Genomic DNA, 26,535 nt, shown 5'->3' with positions numbered 1-26,535 from the left:
CTGATGGTAAACAACAGCTCTCTAACTGGATTTAAGACCCACCCAGCAAGAGGGAAATCATGCTTTGACTCCATAAATGTAGTCAGCTACCCATGACTTGGAAGAGAACCTGTGACCTCTAATTTACTAAACTACCACAACCTCTAACTACATCCTATATATTTATCCATATATTTACAGATAAGGAAAACATACAAATTTTAAATAAATATTTTTAGAGTCTTCAGCATCCTTTGGCATCAGGGAAATACAAATTAATTTGCAATTCCAATTTACCCTAGTCAGAATGGATGAAGGACAACAAATGGTGGAACGGATATGGGAAAGGGGGAACCCTTATTCATTATCAGTGGGAGTGTAAACCAGTGTTCTACTATGTAAATCAGTGTGAAGGCTTCTCAAAAAAAAAAAAAAAAAACCTAAAAACAGAACTACCATATAACCCAGTTATACACCTCAGGAATGCACACAAAGGACCCTATATTCTCTCACAGGCATGCCTACACACAGAAATTTTTATTGTTATATTCACAATAATTTGGAAATGGAATCAGCCAGAATGCCCATCAAGTAATGAATGGATAATAAAAACAGCAAATTGTATATGCAATGGGATTTTATTCAGTCATAAAGAAGTGAAATCATGAGATGTGTAAGTAAATGGATATAACTGGAAAACATACTATTTCAGTAGCCCAGGCTCAGGAAGACAAACGTCATGTTCTTTCTCATCTGCAGATCCTAGCTTCCTACATTCACACATACACACAAGGAGATATGAAAGAGCTCTTGCTGAATGGGAAAACACAGTAAAATGCAGTTGATATGAAAATGGAAAAGGAAATACTAAGTGTGAAAAATTTTAAGCAGAGTTGGGGAGGAGAGAGGTTGGAGAGGATCAACCAGTAACAAAGATATAAAGAGAAGCCATGAAAACAAGCAAAGAAAGAAAGGAAGAAAGAAAGAAATTTCTACTGGCCCCAGTCAGATTTAGCCAGGGCAGGTAGCACTAGAGATAACCAAATGGCAGGAGGAAAGTGTAAGAACATAAGCAACAGAAGCCAAGGTTACTTGGCATCATCAGAACCCAGTTCTCCCACCATAGCAAGTCCTGGACACACCATTACACCAGAAAAGCAAGATTCAGATCTAAAATCATTTCTCGTGATGATGATAGGGGACATTAAGAAGAACACAAATAACTCCCTTAAAGAAATACAGGATAACACAGGTAAACAGCTAGAAACCCTTAAGGAGGAAACACAAAAATCCCTTAAAGAACTACAGGAAAACACAATCAAACAGGTGAAGGAAATGAACAAAACCATCCAGGATCTAAAAATGGAAATAGAAACAATAAAGAAATCACAAAGGGAGACAATCCTGGAGATAGAAAACATAGGAAATAGATCAGGAGTCATAGATACAAGTATCACCAACAGAATACAAGAGATAGAAGAGAGAATCTCAAGGGCAGAAGATACCATAGAAAACATTGACACAACAGTCAAAGAAAATGCAAAAAGCAAAAAGGTCCTAACCCAAAACATCCAGGAAATCTAGGACACAATGAGAAAACCAAACCTAAAGATAATAGGTATAGAAGAGAGTAAAGACTCGCAACTTAAAGGGTCAGTAAATATCTTCACAAAATTATAGAAGAAAACTTCCCTAACCTAAAGAAAGAGATGGCCATGAACATACAAGAAATCTACAGAACTCCAAACAGACTGGACCAGAAAAGAATTCCTCCCATCACATAATAATCTAATACACTATACAAAGAAAGAATTTTAAAAGCAGTAAGGGAAAAAGGTCAAGTAACCTATAAAGGCAGGCCTATCAGAATTGCATCAGACTTCTCACCAGAGACTATGAAAGCTAGAAGATCCTGGGCAGATGTCATACAGACCCTACAAGAACACAAATGCCAGCCCAGGCTACTATACCCAGCAAAACTCTCAATTACCATAGATGGAGAAACCAAGATATTCCATGACAAAATGAAATTTACACAATATCTTTCCACAAATCCAGCCCTACAAAGGATAATAGAAATCACCAACATAAGGAGCAAAACCACACCCTAGAAGAAGCAGGAAAGTAACCTTTCAACAAATCCACACAAACATAATTCCACCTCTAACAACAAAGGTAATAGGAAGTAACAATTACTTTTTGTTAATATCTCTTAATATGAAAATTAGTATTACCAACTTATCCTAATAAATTCAAATTCAAAAGTATGAGGCATTAGAAATTTATTGGCTATCATCTGGTGGCCTCTCTAATTTGGTAATTGGAGAAATAGGTCCAATATTGTACAATCCATATACACTTTCTGCTTGTTTGTACCTGACAGTGTCTTGCCGGGTACCACATAATGGTCTTGAAACCATGCTTCTCCTATCTCAGCCTCTCTATTAGTAGGATTGTTTATTTGATGTTTTTACACTATACTATGGTTTTCAGAACAGCTTACAAATTTCAAAAGTATTTATCCAGCCAAAAGAAACATAAACAATTAACTTGGGAGTTGGCTTATAAGAGAAGAACAAAGAGTAAGACTGAATGATTTCCTTGATGTTTGTAACTATTGTATCAAGTTTGAAGAAGATGACTTTATAAGTTACTTTTTCTCTGAAATGAATGATTTTCAAAATCATCACAGCCAATGAGCCAGATTCTTACCTTCACCTAATGTCTGTGCCACCCTCCAAGCAGAACCAATGTTCATTGAAACAGTTGGTGAACGACTTCACAGATAGACCATCTTAATACACACACCATTTCTTAAATGAATGTAATTTGTTCTCTGTGGGCTGAGAATGAAGACAATCACTCCAGTCAAATAGTATTGACCATAGCAGGAAATCTGTATCCAAAAACATGCCTACAATTCATTCCTTGGCACAGCAGAATTGTCAACTCTTAGCTTAGCTACTAGGGAGGTAAAATCTTTTGGTGATGTGAGGGGCATTGAAGTACAGTCTTATTACAATGAACTCTAATGTCTAAAAATTGTTCTTATTTTGGGCTTGTACCACAGTAAGAGCCAAGATTTTAAACTCTACTAAAAACAAACAAACAAACAAAAACACTTTATTGGGCTGGAGAGATGGCTCAGCAGGTAAGAGCACTGACTGCTCTTCCGAAGGTCCTGAGTTCGGATTCTAGCAACCACATGGTGGCTCACAACCACCCGTAATGAGATCTGATACCCTCTTTTGGTGCATCTGAAGACAGCTACAGTGTATTATGCCAGAGCAAGCAGAGCCAGCAGAGGTCCTGAGTTCAATTCCCTGCAGCTACACACATGTCTCACGGCCATCTGTACAGCTACAGTGTACTCATACACATAAAATAAATAAATTAAATAAATCTTTAAAAAAAGACTTTATCTATTTATGTTCATTTAAAAAACTAGTAGTGATGTATTATTTTAAAATATACAGCTAATATCTTTGGAGTTATTTAAAATTTATATTGTGAAAAACACATGTCTTTTCAGTATTGCTGCAGACAAGCATCTACATAAGACTGTTTAATTGATTGTTTTATATCAAACAACTTTTATACTACTCATTTTTATTGGTACAATATTTTATAAATTTTAAAGAATATGACAAAAAAAGAAAGAAATTTCTTTTTGGCATAGGCGGTGAGTACTACAGAGACTCATAAGTGGAAATAAACACTAATTGAATTGACACATTACATATGTGAAATGAAACACAATATGATGCATAATATATATGCTCAAAATAAGGAAGAAAAATGAAAAAATACAAAGATGATAACTCTACTTATTGCTTGCAAGTGCCATATAAAAAACGATCAATTGGAAACTCATTAGGGCTCAACACTAAACTTAGCATTTACATCAGCCTCTCCAAGGATCAGAGAGCACCCCAGAAGAGGACGTGGAAAGAATGTAAGCATTGTACCCGCAGAAGATGAGTCCAAGGATAGATTCACTGATACTCCATCACTGAATAAACAAGCATGAGGCCCTAACCCTATACCTGAGGAACTGTGGGTAGTTATTGATTACTGGGGATGGAGAGACATTTTCTTCAGTGGTGTAGTCACTGGTAAGTTGTCCATGCTCCTGTTAATAACCATTCATGGATGCTCCCATAGTCAGATCTAAATAAACCTATCAGATGAAAATGTCTTAATGAAACATTATTCTATATAAGTAATATATACTTTAAAAGGAAGGAAAAGAAAACAGAGATAGCCAGACAGATTATAATTCATTATCTTGCAAGAGTTACATAAAAATTTCTCCAGAAAATTATTAGTCAGTGCAGCCCTAGTTTACCAGCAAGCCACAGGCAGCATTAAACATAATTTTCTAAACAAAATATTTGGGTCAGCTTTCATTGTAAGATTTATGTAGATTTTTTTTGTCAGCTCTCGTTGCATTTCTGTAAAAGGGTTTGATTCCAGAAATAAAAGAAGTTCTTAATTGTATACAAGCATACAAGCTAAACACACACACACACACACGCACACACACACACACACACACAAAGTGGGGTAGGGGGAGAGAGGGAGGGAGAGAAAGAGAGACAGAGAGAGAGACACACACACACACACACACACACACAGAGAGAGAGAGAGAGAGAGAGAGAGAGAGAGAGAGATTCCTATATTCTTTTGCATATTCCATCCTTGAACCGTCAAGGTACAGCTTCTCCAGCTGAAGTATTGTGGACTTGTTTTTGAGAAGCTGGCACCATCTCCCACTTTCTGAGCAGATTTGGAAGTCCTGTCAACACTCGAAGGACTTGTTAAATGCAACTGTTGGGCTCAGCAATAGGGCTCTCTGCCCACTTTGGTTACTCAAACTGGAATCAAGGTCTCAGCATGCTGGGCCTTGGGCCAGCATTTGCAGGCACCATTCCATTTATTTCCCACAGTAATGTCTTGGAGTATAAAAAAGACAAGTTCCCCAAAGCCACATACTATAGCTAATACTGCTCATTTTGAGAAGGAATTCTGGTCTGTTTGAGGCCAAAGCCCATGCCTCTTTCTTTATTAAAACTTTCATTTCTATACCTTTGACATTTAAGTTCTCTTGTCTGGGTCCTAGAAACAATGTGAAGAGCCATTTAGGAAGATACATGACATTGATCTATGACTTCTGTACACACATGCATACCCAGACATGTACTCCCTACATCTCTCTCTCTCTCTCTCTCTCTCTCTCTCTCTCTCTCTCTCTCCTCTCTCTCTCTCTCTCTCTCTCTCTCTCTCTCTCACACACACACACACACACACACACTTTAGATAAATATTGGGATTCGTAAAGTATTCATAGATGAAATGACATGTTGGGTATAGGAGACATGCTTCAAGATAATTTGAGGTGGGACAATCAGGAGGCCCTTTAGATGTAACAAGACTGCCATGAGTACATGGGGTTCATTACCCACTTAGTACCATAGTTGTATAAAATATCACTCATGACTTAGAAATGTAAAGGAAGACTTATCTTAGTATGCCTTGCCAGAACTCTACCTACTCACTGAGCTCTGCAAGCTGGTTCTTGCTACAGATCTCTGTCACAGATTAAGGTTTGTCTCCAATCCTCACACTAGCATATATTGTTCTACAGTGCCAGTCTTAAATGTCCCCCAGAGGCTCAAGTTTGGAACCCTTGTTCTTTAGCTATCTGGTGGTATTTTAGGAATCTGTGTGATCTTCAGAAAGTGGTATCTAGCTGAGAGAAATAGGTAAATAAGAGCTGACCTTTGAAGGTGATACCTGGCTCCCAGTTCTTCTAACTCTCTGATTTTCGTCTGCCATGAACAGTTGGTATCTGTTATATGTTCTCTTCTCCATGAGATCCTGACCATGTACGTAGGACCAGTCAAGCAGATATAGGGTGAAATTCTCTGAATCCATGAGCCAAAATGGGTTCTCATGTTGATTTTGTATTTTGTTTTCTTTTTATTGCCTATAGGTAATTTGTCTGCATGAATATCTGTGTACCAGGGGCATGCCTTGTACTTGAAGAGGCCAAAATAGGATATTGAGTCCCCTGGAACTGAAGTATCAGATTGTTGTGAACTGTCATATGGGTGTTGGGAACTGAACCAAGGTCCTTTGGAAGGGCAGCCAATGTTCTTAGGCGTTGAACTGTCTCTCTAGTTACCCTTTAAGGTGCTTCTGTCAACTATTGTGATTACTGATTATGAAAATAAGTAATGCAGAAGATCAGTATCAGGAGTGGAGTCGTTGCTGTTATCAAACTTTGAGCCTTTGAAACTGGTTTAATTGAGAGATTTTGAAGAGTTGGTAATAGGGCCTAGAATGCTGGTGTGCTATAAGCAGAACTACATAGGCATTTCAGAATGAGGATGGAATTTGTAAGACTAGAATGCAATGGAGGAATAAGGCAAGAATCATAGGATTTTAAATGGGAACAACTATATTGGTAACTGAGCTACAAGCCTTTCAAGATATATTCTGGCAAAGGATTTTTTTTTCCCAAAACACAAACAGAAAACTTAATTTTTTACTTTGGTGAATTTGTATAAGGTCTACTATTTAGTTCTTATTTTGTGGTAGACTTGTCATTTCTCTAAAATATATTTCTATATTGATCATTTACACAAAATATAAGTATTTTTGTTTTTTTTTGTTTTGTTTTTATTAGACGTTTTCTTTATTTACAATATCTCCTTTCGCAGGTTTCCCTCAAAAAATAAAAATAAAAAAATAAAAGAAAATAATAAGAACACACATGGTATGCATTCTCTGATAAGTGGATATTAGCCCAGAAGATCAGAATACACCAAAGTACAAACCACAAACCACAAGAAACTCAAGAAGAAGGAAGACCAAAGTGTGGATACTTCGTTCCTTCTTAAAAGGGGGAACAAAATACCCATGGAAAGAGTTGTAGAGACTAACTATGGAGCAGAGACTAAAAGAAGGACAATTCAGAGACTGCTCCACCTGGGAATTCTTCCCATGTTCAATCATCAAATATAGACACTATTGTGGATGCCAGCAAGTGCTGGCTGACAGGAACTCTCTCCTGAGAGGCTCTGACAGTACCCAACTAATACAGAAGTAGATGCTCACAGACATCCATTGGACTGAGTACAGGGTCCCCAATGAAGGAGCTAGAGAAAGGACCCAAGGAGCTGAAGGGTTTGCGGCACCTTAGGATGAACAACAATATCAACTACCTAGTGTGCTCAGAGCTCCCAGGGACTAAGACTCCAACCAAAGAGTACACATGATGGGATTCATGGCCAGGATGTCCAAGTAGGTCATCAATGGGAGGAGAGGCCTTTGGTCCTGTGAAGGTTCTATGTCCCAGTGTAGGGGAATGCCAGGACCAGTAAAGAGGAAGGGATGGGATGGTGAGCAGGGGTTTGTTTTAGTTTTTTTATTTTATTTTATTTTTTATGGCAAAGGATTTTTATATGTTTTGCTGGTATCTTTACATTTTGATTGATATTGACTCTAAATGCAAGGGGATAATTTATTTGGTGGAGCAAATTTTAAAATAGCATAGCATTTGGCCTGTGGCATTATTTTTGGCTTCTTACATCCAGGTTTTTCAGTCTTAGGGGTTAAAGACAGAGCAGGAAGATGAGAAAAATATTGAATTTGGCCATAAAATGGGCATTAAAGTGAAGGTCTTAGTTGTTAAAGAGATTAGTAATAGTGAAGAGAAGCTGAACAGTTTACACTGGAATAGTATGGAGTATGCCTTGGAAACAGCTCATAAAGGAGCATGCTGGAGTTCTATAACATGGTCTATACCTGCTCAGAGTCAGAATTCTATAACACTGTCTATACCCGCTCAGAGTCACAGATTTCCATCTATTTCCATCATGTTCTTTTATGGAGACAGTCACAAAGACCCAAACAGCTGTTATTGTATGGGTATGTGCTATGACTTGAATCTGTGCTCCAAATTCATGTGTCAGAGATTTATCCCCAAATTCATGCTAATAGTATTTCAAGGTTGAGCTTTTGGAGCTAATAAATAAAGACATGAGAATAGGCTCCCATGACACCACGAGTGGCTTAATAAAAAGTAGAAGAAAGACCCCGGTTCTATGCTTGCTCTGCCTTTCCATATGATGCCCTGCACAACATTGAGGGTCCTGACTAGATGTCAGACAGATATTATAACTATGGCCTTAGAGTCCCCAGCACCTTGAATGGTAATCCAAATAAACTCTTTTGTGAACTATCTGGTGTTTGGATATTTTGTTACAGTTAAAGGGAATGAACTAAAAGAATGTGTTAAAGCATTTGCAATTTTAAAGCAATCACAATCTGTAGGTTTAATATTTCCAACACACACACACACACACACACACACACATGGCTAATTGGGAAAAAATCCTTTTACATCTCCAAATGATTTTAAATCAAAGTAACGTAGCCACTTTGGAGGAGGGGGTTATCTTTCCAGAATAGTTTGCAGTAAGTAAACATCAGCATAGAGAGTATGGGCGATGTCCAGAATGGTGATGTGTACCCATACCCAGGATGCTGAGGCAGGAGGATAACAACTCAAAGCCAGCCTGAGATATATAGTAGCTGCCTTGGCATACATGACAACTCTCTGTCCCTAAAAATAAACAAAACAAAATAGAAACAGAGTTGGGGGGAACACAAATGTCTATGCCTTCAGTTCTCTCTCTTTGTTTCATTTTTTTTTTATGTCTGGAGCCCGTAAGTATTTGCTGACATGTATGTGCACTTGATTTATAAGAAAAGTTAAAATTTTGTTGTTTAGAGCCAGTCAGTTGAAGATAGCATAGGAAAGCAGCAAGAGCGACTGGCTGAGGGGAAATGGGAGGTTCTATCCTACAGTGGTCACTCTGCCCTCCTCCGGTAGCCTCGAGGGGCAACAATAGGGCATCACAGTGGCCAGGTGATGTCTGTCAGATCTGTTCCTGTGGGTGTTTTAGCTGTGCTGTAGGGACGCCCTCTCTTCCTTGAGGTTGAGTTTGACAAAGAGTCTGCATTGGCTGATTGCTGTGGGGCACATGCTGGGCTATGAGTACAGAAGGGCAAGGAGACTTGCCATGACTTCTCCTTTTAGCTTGTTGGGTACAGCCTTCTCTTTATTGTACATATTCAATGTGTGGAGTCCATGGGAAGAAAAGTCTTAAAGAATCTGTGATGAAAGTTGAACATGTGCCACGAACAACCTTTGCTGCCCTGTGTTGTCTTCCGTAACAGCATCACCTGAGCATTCATGACAGGTACCGTGGGCTGGTCTTGGAATTTGGGTTAAATCTCAACCAGCAATAGCTTAGGGAATTGGGCAGTATTACACCAAGTGAGCAAAACGTACATATTAATGTCCCCAAGAAGCTATGGAAAGCATGGAGGAGGCTTTAGTAAAGGCCATGTAGGGAGCAGCTAGCACCTAGTAGGTACTCAAGAAAAAGTTGTACTCTGACTTACTAGCTGCCTACAAGCCATCATCTTCATAGGGCCACATAGCTGGATCAGATGCCTTGGTCAGTTAGGCTGATAATACAACATACTGTGGATTGACCAATGAAAACAGCATAATTCTTCACAGTTCTTCACAGTTCTTGGCCAGGAAGTGTGAGGTCGGGATGCCAGTACTGCTAAGTCACGGTGAGGGTTTTCCTCTGGTCATAAACCTCTTTTTCAGTCTCCACACAGCAGAAAGTTCTTGGGGATTCCCTGCTAAGGGCTCTAATTCTATTTGTGGGGCCTCCATGCTTGCAACCTGCTCAGTTTCCAAAGGCCCCACATCCTAATACATGAGGACGAGGGTTTCACCATCACAATAGCTGGGGAAACACAAATGTTGAATCATCATAATCGCTAAGGGGCCTGCTTCTATGTTCCATGACAGACTGAGGAGTGACTTGCAGTCACAGTTGTGGAGTAGGATAGGGCCTCTGCACAAGCCTTGACAATGACGGATGGCTGAGGGAAACCTGAGTGTACAGCTTTGCCATCATACTTCTCAGAAGAGCTGTAGGATCGTTTCCCTGTCGCAGGAGTCATTTATTATGTTCATAAACACTTGGCAGACTTTGCAAACAACTACTGAGACTTAGGAGCTGTTCTCCATGTAACATCATGGACAAGCATCTGGAAAGTGCCCTCTAGATCTGGAGGAAAACTACACAAACATGCATGGTGGCTTCAGATTAATCATCCCCTGTGGCTGTTTTCTTGCTTGCTAATGTGATCAGATCTGCCTAGCTGCCTGCTTCTCAGGGAGCCTTCTCAGTGGAACTCTTCTTGCTCCTTCATAAGCCTTAGGGTGGAGCATAGCAGCAGGAAGCCAGTAGAAGGTTTACTCCTCCTTTCGACACCTCATGGCAGCATTTTCTTCCAACACCTTTCCCAGAAAACCACCCTTCCTCCACCTGACTCCTTCAAGCAATCTTGCATACAGTGTCAGCACCCCAGACCAGGAAGCTGCAGTTGATGATTTATGTGCACCCTGGTGTTAGTTAACATGAGTGCTGGAGTAGGGCAAGTCCTTGCCATTCATATGATTTGACTCATGCGTCGGAGGCACTGTGGTCCTTGACACGGGTGTGATCATGTCAATAAAATACATTCACTCAAGACTTGATTCACTCTCCACAATTTCCCCTCCCTCTCTTCCTTCTTTTCCTGCTTTCTTTCCTTTAGCAATAGCACCCCAGAATCTTAGCATGGCATTAGATAACATATGACATTTTCCCCTGCAGGTAGGTATAATCATGTGACTAAGTTCTACCAGAAATGATGTGAGCAAATTGCAGGTCTTGAACTTAAATAGTGCTGGGGATGTTACTCTTCTAAGGTAGAATGGAGCACTTGCCTAACATGTAGATGGCCCTAGGCTTGATCTCTAGTGCTGAAAACAAGACAAACAAAAAGTCCCAGATCCCCACAACCGGCATGTGTGTCCATCCCAACCCCTTGAAAGGTGCTCGGCCTGCATCCTGCAGAAAGTTTGGTGTAGCTTCCGGCTGTTAAGACTGAGACAGTCTGCTTCTCTGACTTATTTTCTTTAGAACATTTATTATTCTTTGCTTTGACTCTGGATGTAGCTGCTTCAAGTTTTCACCTTGACTTCCTGCAATAATGGACTGGGATCTGCAATTATAAATCGAACGAACTCTTTCCTCCTGAATGCCACTTTTAGTCCAGGGCACTTTAATCACAGCAACAGAAATGAAACTAAAACAGATCCCATTATGAAATTATTGTACATCCTGAAGATGTAGGAATGAAATTGTGTTATGTTTAAAACGAAGATTTTTTTTCTCTTAAAGATACATCTTGAATTCCTGACAAATTAAATGATAGGACTGATTTAATTCAAATAATCCAAAGGGTAAGAAGCAAGCAATGGAAAATTTTAAATGAAATAAGCTGGCCATATGTTAATAATTAATGAATCTGGATAATAAGTAAGAAGATACTTGTTATATTAGTGTATTTTTGTAAATGATAACTCATTTCCATAGTAAAATTTAAAACAAAACATTGCTCAAGTGTGCAATGAACCCCATTGCCTTCATGGTCAAGTACCAGATCCTCCAAGTGGGGTCCCTCGCCTCACCACTCAAGAGCTGCCGTCACTGCTCTACCCACATACATTTTCAGACTGGTCTGGTCCTGTATTTCTGTCAAGCACTGCCTTCAGGGTTGATCTTTGTGACACTCTCACACCTGCTCAGAACATTCTTTGTCTGTCTGGTCCCATGCAGGCATATTCCATGGTCCTTTTCAGGTCTGTGCATCTTTTCCTGACTCATGTCTACCCTATAATTCTGTAGGAGAGAATATCTTGTTTCACCTATGCTATGTTCATGGCTAATACCGATGCAAAAGAAGACAAACCAGGAAGGAAAAAACATAAAGATGTGTTCAAAACAAATATTCCACAGCACAGAAGCTTTCAGAGGAAATGAAGACCTGAAGAAAGCGTATATATTTCTATGCTAGGGTTGATGATTCCAACATATACTGAAGACCAGCTGAGACATCCAGCCTCATGAACTAAACAACTACTGGATTCTTGGACTTCCTGTTGGTGGTAGATAGCCATAGTTAGACTAGCAGGACCACAGACTGTAACCCACTCAAATATATATATATACATATATATATATTTGAATATATATATCATATGTATATATGAAGAAAGAGATAGAGATAGATAGAGATACATATCCTCATATTTATATATGTTCAATATATATACATATATAACTTCATATATATAGCTTTATCTCTGTCTCTGTTTCTCTCTCTCTATATATATGAATATATATATATATATATATATATGTATATATGTAATCTCAGTATCATCGAGAGGGCTACATCCTTCGTCTCCAGTGGTCATTCAATATAGAATCAGGATGACCTCAGTAGAAAAAGGCCAAACTGAGTGAACACTTGTGTTTAGTAAGGGAGACATGCAATTGTGTGGTATCTGGCGAATGTGAAACAGCTCAGGCAGAGGAGGACTTCTTGGCTGGAAGAGTATCATCTATGCTATTGCAAAGGTGGGTGATGTGCTTTGCCAGCCAGGAGACAATACTGAAAAAAATACTGCAATTGTTTGGGAGAATGTCATGCAAAGGGTTGTATGTATAGGCTCAGTCCACTGGATGGCCGGAGTGGGATTTGGGGAGTGCCTACAAGAGGTGGGAACTATGGGAGGTTCTTGGATTCCTGTGGACATGCTCTTGAAAGGGATGGTAGGACCCAATTTGTCTCATAATGCTTCTTGGTGAAGACAGAAGTCAGTTGTATATGTGCCCCCTCTATAACTTGACACTATCATAGGGGCCCTTCCAAAATGGGGATGCCTGATGTTGGCCTTTAACTTCTAGGTCCCATAAATCAAAGTACACTTCTTCATGAACTAATACATATATAAGTCCTGTCTCAATCTCAGAGGACAGATGATGGAAATACCCCTTCTGAGAATTTGTCTTCCCCAAGCAGAAACCAACAACCACCCTTGGAGAGCCTCACTGGCCTGTCTTCCCTATCTTGAGCCATGTAGATAGATGGGCAAGACCTCCATTCTTGTTGTGTTTGTAGAAGAAAGCTTCCAAACCACAAGAATGGAAGCTGCTTTCCTTATGGAGTCTGAACTGTAAACATCTATGGAGACAGAGCTCTCCACAATGAAGAACTTAGTAATAACATAAAAGGAAGCGATTCACTACCTTCTCAGTGAGCAGGACCCAGCTCTCCTCGATTGTCTGGGGTACCAGACTGCCATCTACTTATGGTTCCTTAAAGATCTTGAAACCACCAGATTTTCTGCACACATGGCCGTTTCTTCTGCTCTTAGGACAGAAACAGCACCTAATAGGAGCCTCAGTGTTCAGTTCTGCTCTAAAGCAGTGAAAAGGGGAGAACATCAACCATCAGGTATCCCATGTCTTACCTCAGCCTTCTTCCTGATGTGGGATCTCAAGAAGGGAGAAGTGAAATTACATGAGATATGTCAAAGGTTGATGGCTGATGGTGATGACTGAAGTCTCTTTCTTGGTAGTGTGCTCTGGGATGTATTCATGAATGAGATCCATGGTTCCTATCCTTGGAGTTTACCTGTTATGAAAAATCTGGACACTGACCAAGTTAGCCTTCATGTTGTGCTAACCCAACCCAATGGCCAGGGAATCTTGGAAACAATTATGGATGAAAAATAAACTTTAATATAGAGCAACCTTCCAGGGAAAGACTTGGGTTTTACATCTTTGCCACCATCAGTCTAGTTCTCAAGCCCAATGTGAACATTTGATGGAGAGGTAAGTAGATAGCTGGGCATGGTGGCACACACCTTTAAGTACAAGACACAGGAAGCAGACAGAATGGATGATCTCTGCGAGTTCCAGACCAGTTAGAGATACAACAGTAGTAAGGGCTCAGGTAGCTACCAAGTCCATGGCAAATGTGAAAGATAGAGGGCTGATACTGACTGAACACAAGCTTCACAGATATTGTTCTTGCAGCAAGTCTGTGAGGCCTTTATCATCATCTCTGTTTTTGTTTGGATTTGTTTTTTAGATGAGTAAATAGAGATTCCACCTTTGGGCAAGGTCAAACTAGAAAGGAGAGACACTGTACAAACCTGAGCCTGGGTTTAGCAGAATTCAAAGCCCCTCTGTTCCTAGGCTGTCATAGCGTCTCATCTTTTTCAACAGGATAGAATGAAGTTTAACTTGGATGTTCTGCAGTTCAAGTTAACGACTGATTATAGCCTTTTATCAGTTTGTATAAGAAGCTAATTAAAAGAATTTTTATCTTTTTCTCCTATTATTTTTCCTAAATTTTGTTGCCTATAATCCCTTATTTGTTAGCGTTATCAAAATCAGCCATCCAAAAACAAATCGAAAACTTGGGATGGATAATTAATAACCCTCCATGCTCCATTCAGTGTGTCTACTTTTGTCATAAAAATAAATGCTACCAATGTTGATTTCATATGGCATTTGCATTCTGAGAGCTTTGGGGCCTAACAAGGAAGTCATGTACATAAGGTCAGCTTTTAAAGTGCTTGAGATTGGATGCCCCAAGGTGGACTGTCTGTCTATCAGGGAACATCAAGGTGAACCCATCTTCAAATGAGCTGGGGCACACCAGGGGTGATAAAATTAATTTCCTATTCAGAAGTAGCTGGTCATGTTCTCTCTTTGCCTTTAAAAGTAGCTTGTCTATCCTGGTATCTATGAGAAACAGAATCAGTCTTGGGTGACGCAATGGATCACCAATTTCCCACAGAAAACACCTCCCTTTCATTAAAGAAAGAGGGAAATTAGGTCACTGCCTGAGAGCCCTGGAAGAGAATTGTTATGCTGCAAACAATTACATAAAAGCCAGGTCCCACTGAGAATCAAATCCCCTGGGGCAATAAAGAAAGACAAGAAGATAGAGCTTTGTAAACAGCCAGATCTGAGGCACCACAGCCCTGCTGAGTGGTCAAATTCTTCCTGCAGGTATCTCTTTGTTCAGTCTCTCCTCTGCTAACTTACCCACATTTATATAGTCCTGTTCTGTGCTTCTCAGGCATTTGCAAGACTCCTGAATAAACAGGCTAGGTAATAAGGTGGCCAGTCTCCTGGGACACAAGAGTGCTAAAGAGAATTTGAATTTAAAGTGTCACCTATAAAGGATGTAGGATAGGAGTCACAAAGAACTGTGAGCCTTTTGGAGGAAAGGATATTAAATATCTACATTGTCACAATGCCCAAAAGGGCCCTGAGGTATGGCACAAGCAGAAGAAAGAAATGGAGACTGCTTCTTCAGAATTCAAAGCTTTTGAGCATCAAAGGACACTATCAAAACAGCGAGAAGACAAATTAGTAATGATGTTTGCAAGGTATATGTCTACCAAGAGATTAATATCTACAACACTAGATGAATTTCCACAACTCAACAACAGAAAACATGTTCTTGTTAGAAAATGACCAATGGACTCAAATAGATATTTCAGTCTTAGAAAGGTATGCAAATGACCAATGCTTACATGGAGAGACACTCAACCTCCCTGACTATTAAGTAATACAAAGGCAAAACCAAATGTTGGCAAGAATATGCCCAAACTTGTGCATGATCAGTAGTATGGAAATTCCTCAAATAGCTACCCAGTATTATTGGGTAGTCCTAGAAATCCAACTGTGGCCATTAACCTAGAAGAATTAAAAACAAGAATGTTTTTCTAATGAGTATCTGTGCTTTCACATTTCATAGACCATTTTGCATAGTCCCAATGGTTAATACAACCTACATGCTCATGAATGGGAGAACAGACAATCAGGATTTGTACATTCAGTTAGTCCTCTGTATCCTCGGGTTCCACAGTCATCTGGTCAACCACAGATTGAAAGCATTTTTAAATGCTTTGAGTCTCTACTGAACACATTCAGACTTTATTCCCTAAATGATATGGTAAAAAACATATTTATGTAGAATTTGCATTGTATTGGGTATTTGGTATTTTAAACAATGTAGAGATGATTTAAGGTATACAAGAAAATGAGTACTGAGTCTATGTAAATACTGTACTGTTTTTTATAAGGGACTTGAACATGTTTGGACTTTGCTATCCAAGGAAGGGGATTTACTCTAGAGCCCATCTCTATGGATATTGAGAGATGGCTATATATACAATATATTATAACATGTATTATAATATATATAATAGGATGTTTTTTAATCTTAGAGTAAAGGAGCTTCTGGTATGTGGTACCTGTTATTCAGCTCTTAGCATCATGGGTACAAATGAGAATTCCTGCAAAGATACTGTCTCTCCAAAGACTGATCAATTAGCTTTTTAGCAATTTGGAGAGGTTGGGTTATTGCGGATCCTGAGTCTAATGACAATCGATCTTGGGCTATCATTAGCCCTGTAAAAAGCTATTGCTGGTCTACTCCTCTGTTGGATCTAATATTTTGTAACTACCAGATAAAAGCAGACCTAACATTCTGACAAATAGATAAAAGCCTTTGGAATGTTTGAAATAAAACTCTATTCTCCACCAATCAAAAGGTTAAGAATGTTATCAGATAGCATCTAAGACCAATAGCTGAGTTTTTTACACCTGTTTGTAATGTCTCTGATGTTTCTACCAATGTGTTTTTTTTTTAAAATATGATTTATGACTTTGTTTTGTTACTATAAAACCTTCATGAAATTACTTGCACATTTAAAAAATGGAACTTGGGGTCACTGATAAACCATCCTAACTCTATCTTAGACTTGAAAGCCATCTTATAATAAAGACAAACTAGACTCATTCCTGTTTATGACTATATCTGTTTCTCAGAAATTAGGTTATGCTCTGCCTGTAGTTTTAACTACAAATGGTTCTGTACTGCCTGTTCCAGAAAACAGCAACCATGTCTTTGTTTCAAAAAGTTGTTTATATACATCTTACAAGCCTACCTTTGTTTCAAAAGGTTGTTATGGCTACCCGTTGTTATGACTACCTTGTTACAACCACCTTTGTTTCAAGAGGTCATTATGACTAATTTGTTATGCTTTAGTTCTGTTCCTGTAACCCCACCTACTTTGCCTATCAAATCCCCCATTTAGAAACCCCCTCCCCCTGAGTTATAAAACTCTAGGCTGATCTCAAACTCATGGCAATCCTCCTGCCTAAGTTTTACAAATGCTGGGATTACAGACATGTACCACCATGCCAACAATAGTTGTCTTTTCTCTCTCTCTCTCTCTCTTTTTTTTTTTTTGGCTGTCTTCTTTTTAATAATGCTAATCCCCATGTAGTCCTTGGGAAAAACTTGAAAGATTGCCTCACAGATTTAGATGTTTCTGTTCTGCTGTTAGTCCTTGATTCTCAATGTAAATCTAGATAGAGCTACCCTACAAAATCCTGCCTGAATGACACACTGTCAGGTACACCAAATTCTTTTACCAGATAATGCAGTCCATCACCTTAATAGTCCATGGCCATAAAGCTTCAGAGTGTGGATAAAGTGTATATGTGGTCTTTGCACATATAGGGACTCTTATTCTTTTATGAACAGAGCTATCATTTCCATAGGGCCTTTCATCAGAACAGCTTTCATTGTCTCATTCTTATCAACAACCTTCTGGCTGTCTGAGCCCTTACAAGAATGGCCCAAGGTCTACTTACAACCTGCTTTCTCAAACCCTTCATTTCAACTTTTCCAAACTGCTCCCACAAATTAGTTTCAAGAGATTCTGGGCTAGATCATCCACTATAGTCCCAACAATAACTTCTTCTATACTACTGTCCTTTGTCAGCCTTTTATGACGGTGACACAGTAGCTGCGAAAATCCATTTCAAGAAATGTTTCATTCATGGTTCTATTCATAGTTGCTTGAATATCATGAAGGGAGCAGAGAAAAATACTACACAGAGGTGTCAGAAGAAAAAGTTGGACAGGGGCCACAGTACTTCTTTTCAAGATCATGTTGACCATATTGACCTCTACAATGACAGTAATTCTTTCCCCTAAGCACATTGCTAAATGCTCTATCATTTCCTAGTAGAGCCACAGCTGGCAACCATCTCTTCAACTATGGTCTTGGGAGAGCATTTTAGATTTAAACTATAACATGGTATAATATGGATGAACCTTGAGGACCTTATGCTAAGTGAATCTAGCTAACACCAAAGAACAAATACTGGGATTCCATACGTATGTGGTACCGAGCTTACTCAATCTCCTTAAGGGTCGGGAGACAGGAAGCTGTCAGGTGATCTGTCAGCCCATCAAAGCTGGTAAGCTGGGTCCATAGAATAACTAGTACCCAGGGTACCAAGTTTTTTGTTTGTTTTTGTTTTTTGTTGTTACTCCATGGCTCTGCATACCATTCTTATGATCCATCTCACTGCCACAGTCTCCTGGGTGAATAGATTATGGTTGAGGGAAGGCAGACCATGTTAGTCCACATAAGCAAAATCTATAATGGAAGAGAGGTAGCACTTAAAAACCTAGTCCATCTCATTAGTGATAGATAATCCCCCCATAACTATGTCTGGTGCAAAGATGAGAAACATAAATAAAATTACCCATGCTGACTGGTTTTATGTTAACTTAACACAGGCTAACATCAACAGAGAAGAAAGAGCATCAGATGAGAAAATGCCTCCATAAGATTGAGCTTGTAGGGAATTTTCTTAAATTAATGATTGATGGGGTAGGGCCCAGCCCACTGTGGGTAGTGCCACCCCTAGGCTGGCAGTCCTAGGCTCTATAAGAACACAAGATGAGCTGAGTAGTGGTGACACACACCTTTAATCCCAGCACTTGGGAGGCAGAGGCAGGTGGATTTCTGAGTTCGAGGCCAGCCTGGTCTACAGAGTGAGTTCCAGGACAGCCAGGGCTATACTGAGAAACCCTGTCTTGGAAAAAAAAAACAAAAACAAAAAACAAACAAACAAAAAACAAAAAAAAACACAAGATGAGCAAGCCAAGGGGAGTGAGCTAGTAAGCAGCTCCCCTCAGTGACCTCTTCTTCAACTCCTGCCCCTAGGTTTCTGTGCCACTTGAGTTCCTGTCCTACTTGCTTTCAAAGATGAATGTGATACAGACATATGAGTGAAATAAATCCTTTTCTTCCCAAGCTACTTTTGATCATGGTGATTCATCAGTAGCAACCCTAAGTATGAGATTACCCCATATTTTTTGATATACAGGATCCTGTGATATAATAAAGCACTGTACTGAGTTCATCTAACAGGTGCCTTGCTCTCTCCTTTTGTCTTTTCTGTACCTTGAGTCATATTTGCTGGAGGGACATTTCCTTAGGTTTTAGCTAAGTAGCAATAGGGTGGGGATTAGGGGTGGAAGCCATTGTTATGCTCCTCAGAGAGAAAAGAAGACATACTCATGGGTGAGAAAGGTTACTCCCTGGGTGTGGAGACCATGGTCACTGCCTCACAGAATCTCCCCTTCCACCTACAAAAGCCTGTCATGTTCTGAAGCCCATGTTTTCAGCAATCTCTGTTACATCTTCTTCTAAAAGTTTATACTTGACATCGTGGTCTGTGATCCCATGTTAATCATTTGTACAAGATAGGAGATTTAAGTCCAGACTCACTTTTTGGTCTATACACACTGCCTTAGTGTGCTTGGCCAAGATCTGTTGTCACACTTGGCAGAATAACTCAGTCTCTATTCATCTCTATTGACCTAGGAGTCCATCCATCTACCAATATTCTGCTGGTTTGAATAATGTATGTAATAAATCTCAATATCAAATGATCAACTCATTTTATTTCTTAAAAAAAATTATCTCTGGCTGGTCTAGAACTCACTCTGTAGACAAGGTTGGTTCAGAACTTACAGAGATCTATCTGGCTCTGTCTTTATTTTATTTCTTTAAAATTTTTATTTTATGCACACTGAGAACATTGTATTTATATATTTAGGAATGTGAATGCACAGATATGTAAAATAATTAAAGAAAAAGTGGCCATGAATTTGAAGAGTGAAAGAGGGAGTACATGGAAGAGGGAAATGATATGAGTCTTAGTTACGGTTTTATGCTGTGAAGAGACACCATGACCAAGGCAAGTCTTATAAAAACAAACATCTAACTACTGATTGCTTACAGTTTTAGAGGTTTAGTCTATTGTCATCACGGTAGGGAACATAGTAGCATGTAGGCAGACATGGGGCTGGAGGAGCTGAGAGTTCTACATCTTGATTTAAAAGCAGCCAGGAGGAGACTCTAATTCCACAATGGGTGAAGCTTGAGCATAGGAGACCTCAAAGCCCACCTCCACAGTGACAAAGTTCTTCCAATAAGGCCACACTCACTCTGACAAGGCTACACCTCCTAATAGTGTCTGTGGGTCAAGCATTCACACACGAGTCAATGGCAGCCAAACCTATTCAAACCACCACAATGTGATTATAGTATAATTTAAAAGATTGAAATTAATCCCCTCATGTTCTGAGACCCATGTTCTCAACAATCTCTTACTAGATTTTTCTTCTACAAATTTATGCTTTTTGACATAGTGATCTGTGATCACATGTTAATCATCAGTCCCAGGTAGGAGATTTAAGTCAAGATTCACTTTGTTTAAAATATTCTAACGTCTATTGCCTTTCTCGATACCTTTTAGCATAATCTTATCTTCATTCATGAGATCATCTTGGTAATATGGTAGGAAACTACTTTAAAATACATATCAATTTTGAGACTTGATGGCTTTGCTATGTTGATTATTCAGATCTAAGAAACAATGTCTCCACTTATTTGCATTTTATTTCTCTCAATGCTGTTCTGCAGTTTGCTGAAGTATTTTATATCAGTTTTAAAATATTACAACTAGTATTTTAGTGTTTTACATGACAGCAAATGGTCTTACATTCTAAATTTTAGTTTCTAAATGTTTGTTATCTTTCATTATTAATCTTATATCTGGAAATTCTTCTCTTTTTCTATGTTGGAGAGAATTCATACTAGGGCATGTATGTGGAAGTCATGGGGATGTTTGCAAGATTAAGTTCTCTTCTTCCACCATGTGGGTCCAACTCAAGTCATCAGCGTTGTCAGCAAATGCTACCTCATCAGCACTAATCTTGTCTTAGGTTATTTGCTATCTCTAGGAACATTTTAAAGAGATATTTATAACTTTTTTTTATATAGGTATGCCACCTACAAAGGACTCTTTTTATTCTTTTCTTTGTGGTTATTGAACTTTGCAGTTCACTTTCTTGTCTTATTACAGAGGTAAGAACTTCTTGTACTATGTTTCTTAGTGGGAAATGAACAGATTTCCTTATTTTGATCTTAGGGGCTCTTAGGGTTCCTATTGCTGTGATAAAACACCATGACCAAAGCAACTTGGGGAGGAATGAGTTTAGTTGGCTTGTATCTCCACATCTCAGTTCATCATCAAAGCAAGTTGGGGCTGGAACTCAAGTGGGTAGGAGCCTGGAGGCAGAAACTGACACAAAGGTCATGGAGGAGTGCTGGTTACTGACTTGCTCCTTGTGACTTGCTCAGTTTGATTTCTAATAGGTCCCTGAACCACCAGCCCATGGGTAGTTCTGCCTATCATGAGCTGGTCCCTCCTCCATCAATCATCAATCAAGAGGATGCACCACAGGCTTCCCACAGGCCAATCTCGCAGGATTTTCTCAGTTGAAGTTCCCTTTTCCCAAATGACCCCAGCTTGTGTCACACTGACATAAGACTAAAGAGCAAAGGGAGAGGGGGAAGATCTAGTCTTTCAACATGAAATATGTTTTTACTCCTAAGTCTCTCTGGATATCTGGATGTCTGGTTGGAAACAGTCATACTATACTCCTTATTTTCTAATCATGTTAAATATAAAAGGGTACTAGGGGTTGAGTCAGACATTTTTTTTCTTCATCAAGTGACATGAGTCTTTTTTTGTAAGTCTATTAATATGGTATATTGCATTGGTTGGTTTTACTAAATTGAACCAGCCTTGCAAACCTGAAATAAATTACAGTCAAGTATATCGTGTTCATATATTGCTGAATTCAGTAATTTACATATTTTTATGGTGTTTAGTCTTCCTTGTTGTATTTTTCTCAACTGGTTTTGGAAATAATGACTCCATTACAAAACAACAATGTTCTTTCCTATATTTTCTGGAAGTCGTTCAGTAGAACTGGTATCAATCTTCCTTTAAAATGTCCATAGCATTTCTCAACAAAACCATCTTGACTTGAGATTTCTTTCTTGATAGACTTAAATTAGGAGTCAATTATCATAAGAGTCATAGAACTATTTGACGTACTTATTTCATATTGGTTCTAGTTACTCTCTGTTGCTGTGCTGAAACACTGCCCCCAAAACAACCTGGGGAGGAAAGGGTTTATTTGGCTTATAGGTTCTCGTCCATAAGTTAGGGCAGAAACAGAGGCAGGGAACATGGAGGAAAGCTGCTTGCTGGCTCAATTTTCATAGCTTGCTCAGTTTGCTTTCTTATAAAATCAGGACCATCTATCCAGAGGTGGCAGTGCCTATAGTAAGCTGGACCCTTTCACATCAATCATTAAGCAAGAAACACCTACAGGAAAACCTGATGATTGGAATGTCTCAATTGAGGTTTCTTCTTCTGAGGAGGCTATAGTATATTTTTTATGGGACCTGCTTAACTCAAACACCAGATCAATGTAGATGATAAAAACCAATGGTAATCAATCCACTACTGATCTATCAGGGCCACAGAACAAACTCGGGAACTGGACTGTGACCCTGAGCCAGAATATCACAGAATATTTAAGTTTGCAAACCACAAACATCTGTGCCAAGTTACTATTATATGTTTTCACCTATCAGGATTTAGGGATAAGGACTTTGCTTATGTCATTGATCTATGTAAACTGATACAGAATGTAGATCTTACTGTCCAACCAATCAAATCCACCTGCTCTTTTGTAGTTAGGAACAGTTGTTATGTTTGGGGGAGCAAAGGATGAATAATGGGAGCTGTGGTTAGGAACAGTCATTATGTTCTGGAATAGAGGATAACAGAAGCTGTTTAGCTATTGGGAAGTCCCCAGGTCTCCTAGGGCCTGGGACCTTGAACTTAGTTCCTCCTATGATTATATAGAATCTGAAAACAAGATGGCAGTACTTCAGACAAGTTGCTCCCAAGAGCTCAAGTTGACAAAAACTAATCAGCACACTGAAGCTGTGGTAGCTTATATATTGCTTTTTTTTCTTTTCATTTTTCTTCTTTTCTTTTCATTCAGGAACCTGCCTGTTTCACCTAGGTTTCATTTTTCTTGACTAGAATAGCCCCTGAAATTCTCTTTTTGTCCTTTTGGCATTTGCATGAATTTTGGTCAGTTTCTTTTTATCATTTTGCTTGAAGAATTATTTATTTCATTGTCTTTCTCATTTTTTTTCCTGTTTCCAAATTCAAACAATTAAAGCAAGACTGGGGGAGGAATGGGAGAGATGATTCAGCCGGTGATGTTACTGTAGGTCAGTAAGGCTGATAACACACGGCCTGACAGCCTTAGTTGAATCCTCAGAACACACATGGTAGAAGGAGAGAATTGACTCCCATGAGTTTTCCTCTAACATCCACAGTCATGCAATGAGTCATTTGCATGTGAATGTACACACACAAAATGATTAACAAAAAAAAAGTTATGTGGGCCTAAAAAGCACTCTCAAGGAGGTGGCTTACAACTATCTTTAATTCCAACTTCAGGAAATCCAATCCCTTTGTTTCTGCTGGCACCCTCACTCAGCTAAGCATACCTTCCCTCAATACACACACACACACCACACACACACACACACACAGAGGGAGAGAGAGTAGATAAACCATTACAAAATTGTATGTGCATGTGCTATGTGAAAGTATGCATCTGCATGCTCACATATGTGTGGGTATGTGAGCACATCTTTATGTGCATACTTTTGAAGGCCAGAGGTTGTTGTTGGGCCTCCTTTGCAATCTGTCTCCACTTTACTTCCTAAGGCAGCATCCCTTATTGAACTTGCAGCTTGTTAATTTATAGCCAACTTGACCCAGGGGTCCCCAGTCTCTGTTTCCCAATAGCTGTGTTACTGGAGTTTTCCCACACCTACTCTGTTTTTCCCTGGGTCCTGGGGATTTGTGCATCAATCCTCACACTTGTGTAGAAGTTGCTTTATTCTCTGAGACATCTGCTCAGCATCCTAAATCCATACATTTTTAATTGTATCTTTATTGTTTGCTTCTTTCCCCTTGCTTTGGCCTTTCTTTAGATTTTGTTTGTCTTTAGTTTCTTGTGGTAAAGACTTAGAATGTTGACTTGAGAGGTGTCCGTGTGCAAATTTCCCTTTCAGAACTGACTTGGTTGTGTTCCATAAATTTTGATATGCTCTATTTTCATCTCGATTCATCTTAATTTATTTTTATTTCCTTTGAGATACCCTTTTTAATGCAGGAGTTATTTAGAAGTCTGAGTTTTGGCCTATAGGGTTTTGAATATTTTATTATCAACTTTTTAGTTTGACTCCGTTTTTAATCAAAGAAACACATTTACATTTTCAGTTCTTTTAAGTTTGCTGAGGTTAGTTTATAGCATAGACACAGCATATCTTCACTCATGTTCCCTGGGTGTTTGAGCAGGGAGGGTGTGTATTCTGCTGTTGGTAGAGCATTTTATAAATGTTGAAAGGGTGATGTTTCTCTGCCCTGAATTTTTATTTGTTTTCTTCTTGTTATTTAGTTTGTTGCTGAGAGATAGCTTTGAAGTCTCCAACTATGGTTGCAGAGACTGCAGAGATGTCTCAGTACGAACAGTTCTTATGGAGGACCTGAGTTCCTAACACTCATCTAGACAGATCACGAATGCCTGTAACTCAAACTCAAGAGGATTCAATGTTCTCTTCTGGACTCCAGGAGTATCTGAACTTAGGTATACAAATTCATACACAAACATATAGATATATAACTTTAAAAAAATAACCCTCGAGAAATCTCCAATTACAGTTATGATTTACCCATTTTTCTGTCAGTTTTTGTTCAGGCCTACCCTGGTTTTTTATATTCTACACTCAATTTTTGGTATGTGTATATGCATTCTTGGTGTAGTGTCCCTCTCTGTATCTGTTTGTTTTGTTTGACCTGAGCTACTTTCATTTGATACTAGCAATTGTAGTAATTTCTCCTTTCAGAATCAGTATTAGCATGGTATAATTTTTGTATCATTTTACTCTATATCATTATATCTGGAGTAGAATTCCTATAGATATCATATACTTAAATAATGCTTTAAAATCCATTCTGCCAATTGTCTTTTATTTGGAATATTTAGGTCATTTACATTTAATGTAACCAGTGATTGGGACTGGTGCCTACCATATTAGCCTTTCTCTTCTGTTTCCTCTATTTTCTTTTCTCTTCTTTCTTTCTTTCTTTCTTTCTTTCTTTCTTTCTTTCTTTCTTTCTTTCTTTCTCCCTTCCTTCCTTCCTTCCTTACTTCCTTTCTTTCTTTCTTTCTTTCTTTCTTCATTTCCCTCTTTCTTTCTTTCTTTCTTTCTTTCTTCATTTCCCTCTTTCTTTCTTTCTTTCTTTCTTTCTTTCTTTCTTTCTTTCTTTCTTTCTTTCTTCCTTTCCCTCTTTCTTTCCCTCTTTCTTTCTTTCTTTCTTTCTTTCTTTCTTTCTTTCTTTCTTTCTAATTCCTATGTATTCACTTTTCTTTGTTTGATGCTTTGCACCGGTTGCCAGGGGGAACATGACCATCAGAGTCTGGCACCCACTACCTCTACTGGTCTTATAACAAGTTGCCTCCTTCCTGTGAATGAAGCACTGTTTAGTGGCACCATCATGGCGTCTCTGGTGACACTGTATCTGTATCATCTGCAGCAGGCAGAGACCACAGTGCTCTTTGCTCTTTGCTGCCTTTTATGCAGATGAAGCCTTCTTTTAGGATTGGTATTTGGATCTTCTTGTTCAATATGCTGCAGACCTCTGGAACCTGTCTTTATGGCATCTGAATAAGTTTCCCAAGGCTTCAAAGGCTGAAATTTAATCCCTATTGTGTTATTAGAAGGATGAAGAGTCATTTAATCATGGTGCTTACAGGAAAGGCCTGTGGGAGGTAATGAAGATTAGGACGGAGTCAACAGGGTGGAGCCTCAAGATTCAATCTTTGCAGCTTCATAAAAAGGGGCAGGAAATAAGCACACAGACCTACCCTCTGTAATATCCTAGAGTGTTTGCAGTAAGGAGGCCATCGATTATGTAGGTCCTTGAGCTATTAGTAGAAGTAGGAATTCTTTTACTCTCTGGCTATAAGAAATATTTTTGCTCTATAAAGACGTTCTCCCCTGTTCCTTTAGTCTACAGTAGAGTCTGTGGCACATCTAGATTTTGGGGGAGAACAGTTTCTACAGATATTGAATCCCAGACGCAGAGGAAGGGGGAGCAGGTTAGCACATGAACATGTGCTTGTCAGTGATGAGTACTGTCTGAAGTGGGGACAGACCCTGCCTGGCCATTCATTGATGCTCTAAGGAGCGAGGCTCATGATCTCAGTCTGTTTTTTTTTTTT

The 26,535-nt window shown here is 39.0% G+C and overlaps 1 protein-coding gene across 2 annotated transcripts in view; it reads right to left on the bottom strand.

Annotated features, from left to right (window-relative positions):
• Nucleotides 1–26,535, bottom strand: part of Gpr45 (G protein-coupled receptor 45) — an 87,932-nt gene that overhangs the window by 51,485 nt on the left and 9,912 nt on the right. The window contains exon 1 of one of the 2 annotated variants that reach the window (XM_031367350.1): nucleotides 13,442–13,485. The exons of the other annotated variant lie outside the window; for it this stretch is intronic. The gene's annotated coding sequence lies outside the window, so the exon portion shown is untranslated. Of the gene's footprint in view, nucleotides 1–13,441; nucleotides 13,486–26,535 lie in introns of those variants that run through there. 2 annotated transcript variants of the gene reach the window in all.

Source organism: Mastomys coucha, unplaced genomic scaffold (genome assembly GCF_008632895.1).
Source record: "Mastomys coucha isolate ucsf_1 unplaced genomic scaffold, UCSF_Mcou_1 pScaffold14, whole genome shotgun sequence".
Classification (NCBI taxonomy): domain Eukaryota; kingdom Metazoa; phylum Chordata; class Mammalia; order Rodentia; family Muridae; genus Mastomys; species Mastomys coucha.
The sequence above is the reverse complement of the archived record's forward strand: the minus strand, read 5'-3'. Positions and strand labels throughout refer to the sequence as shown.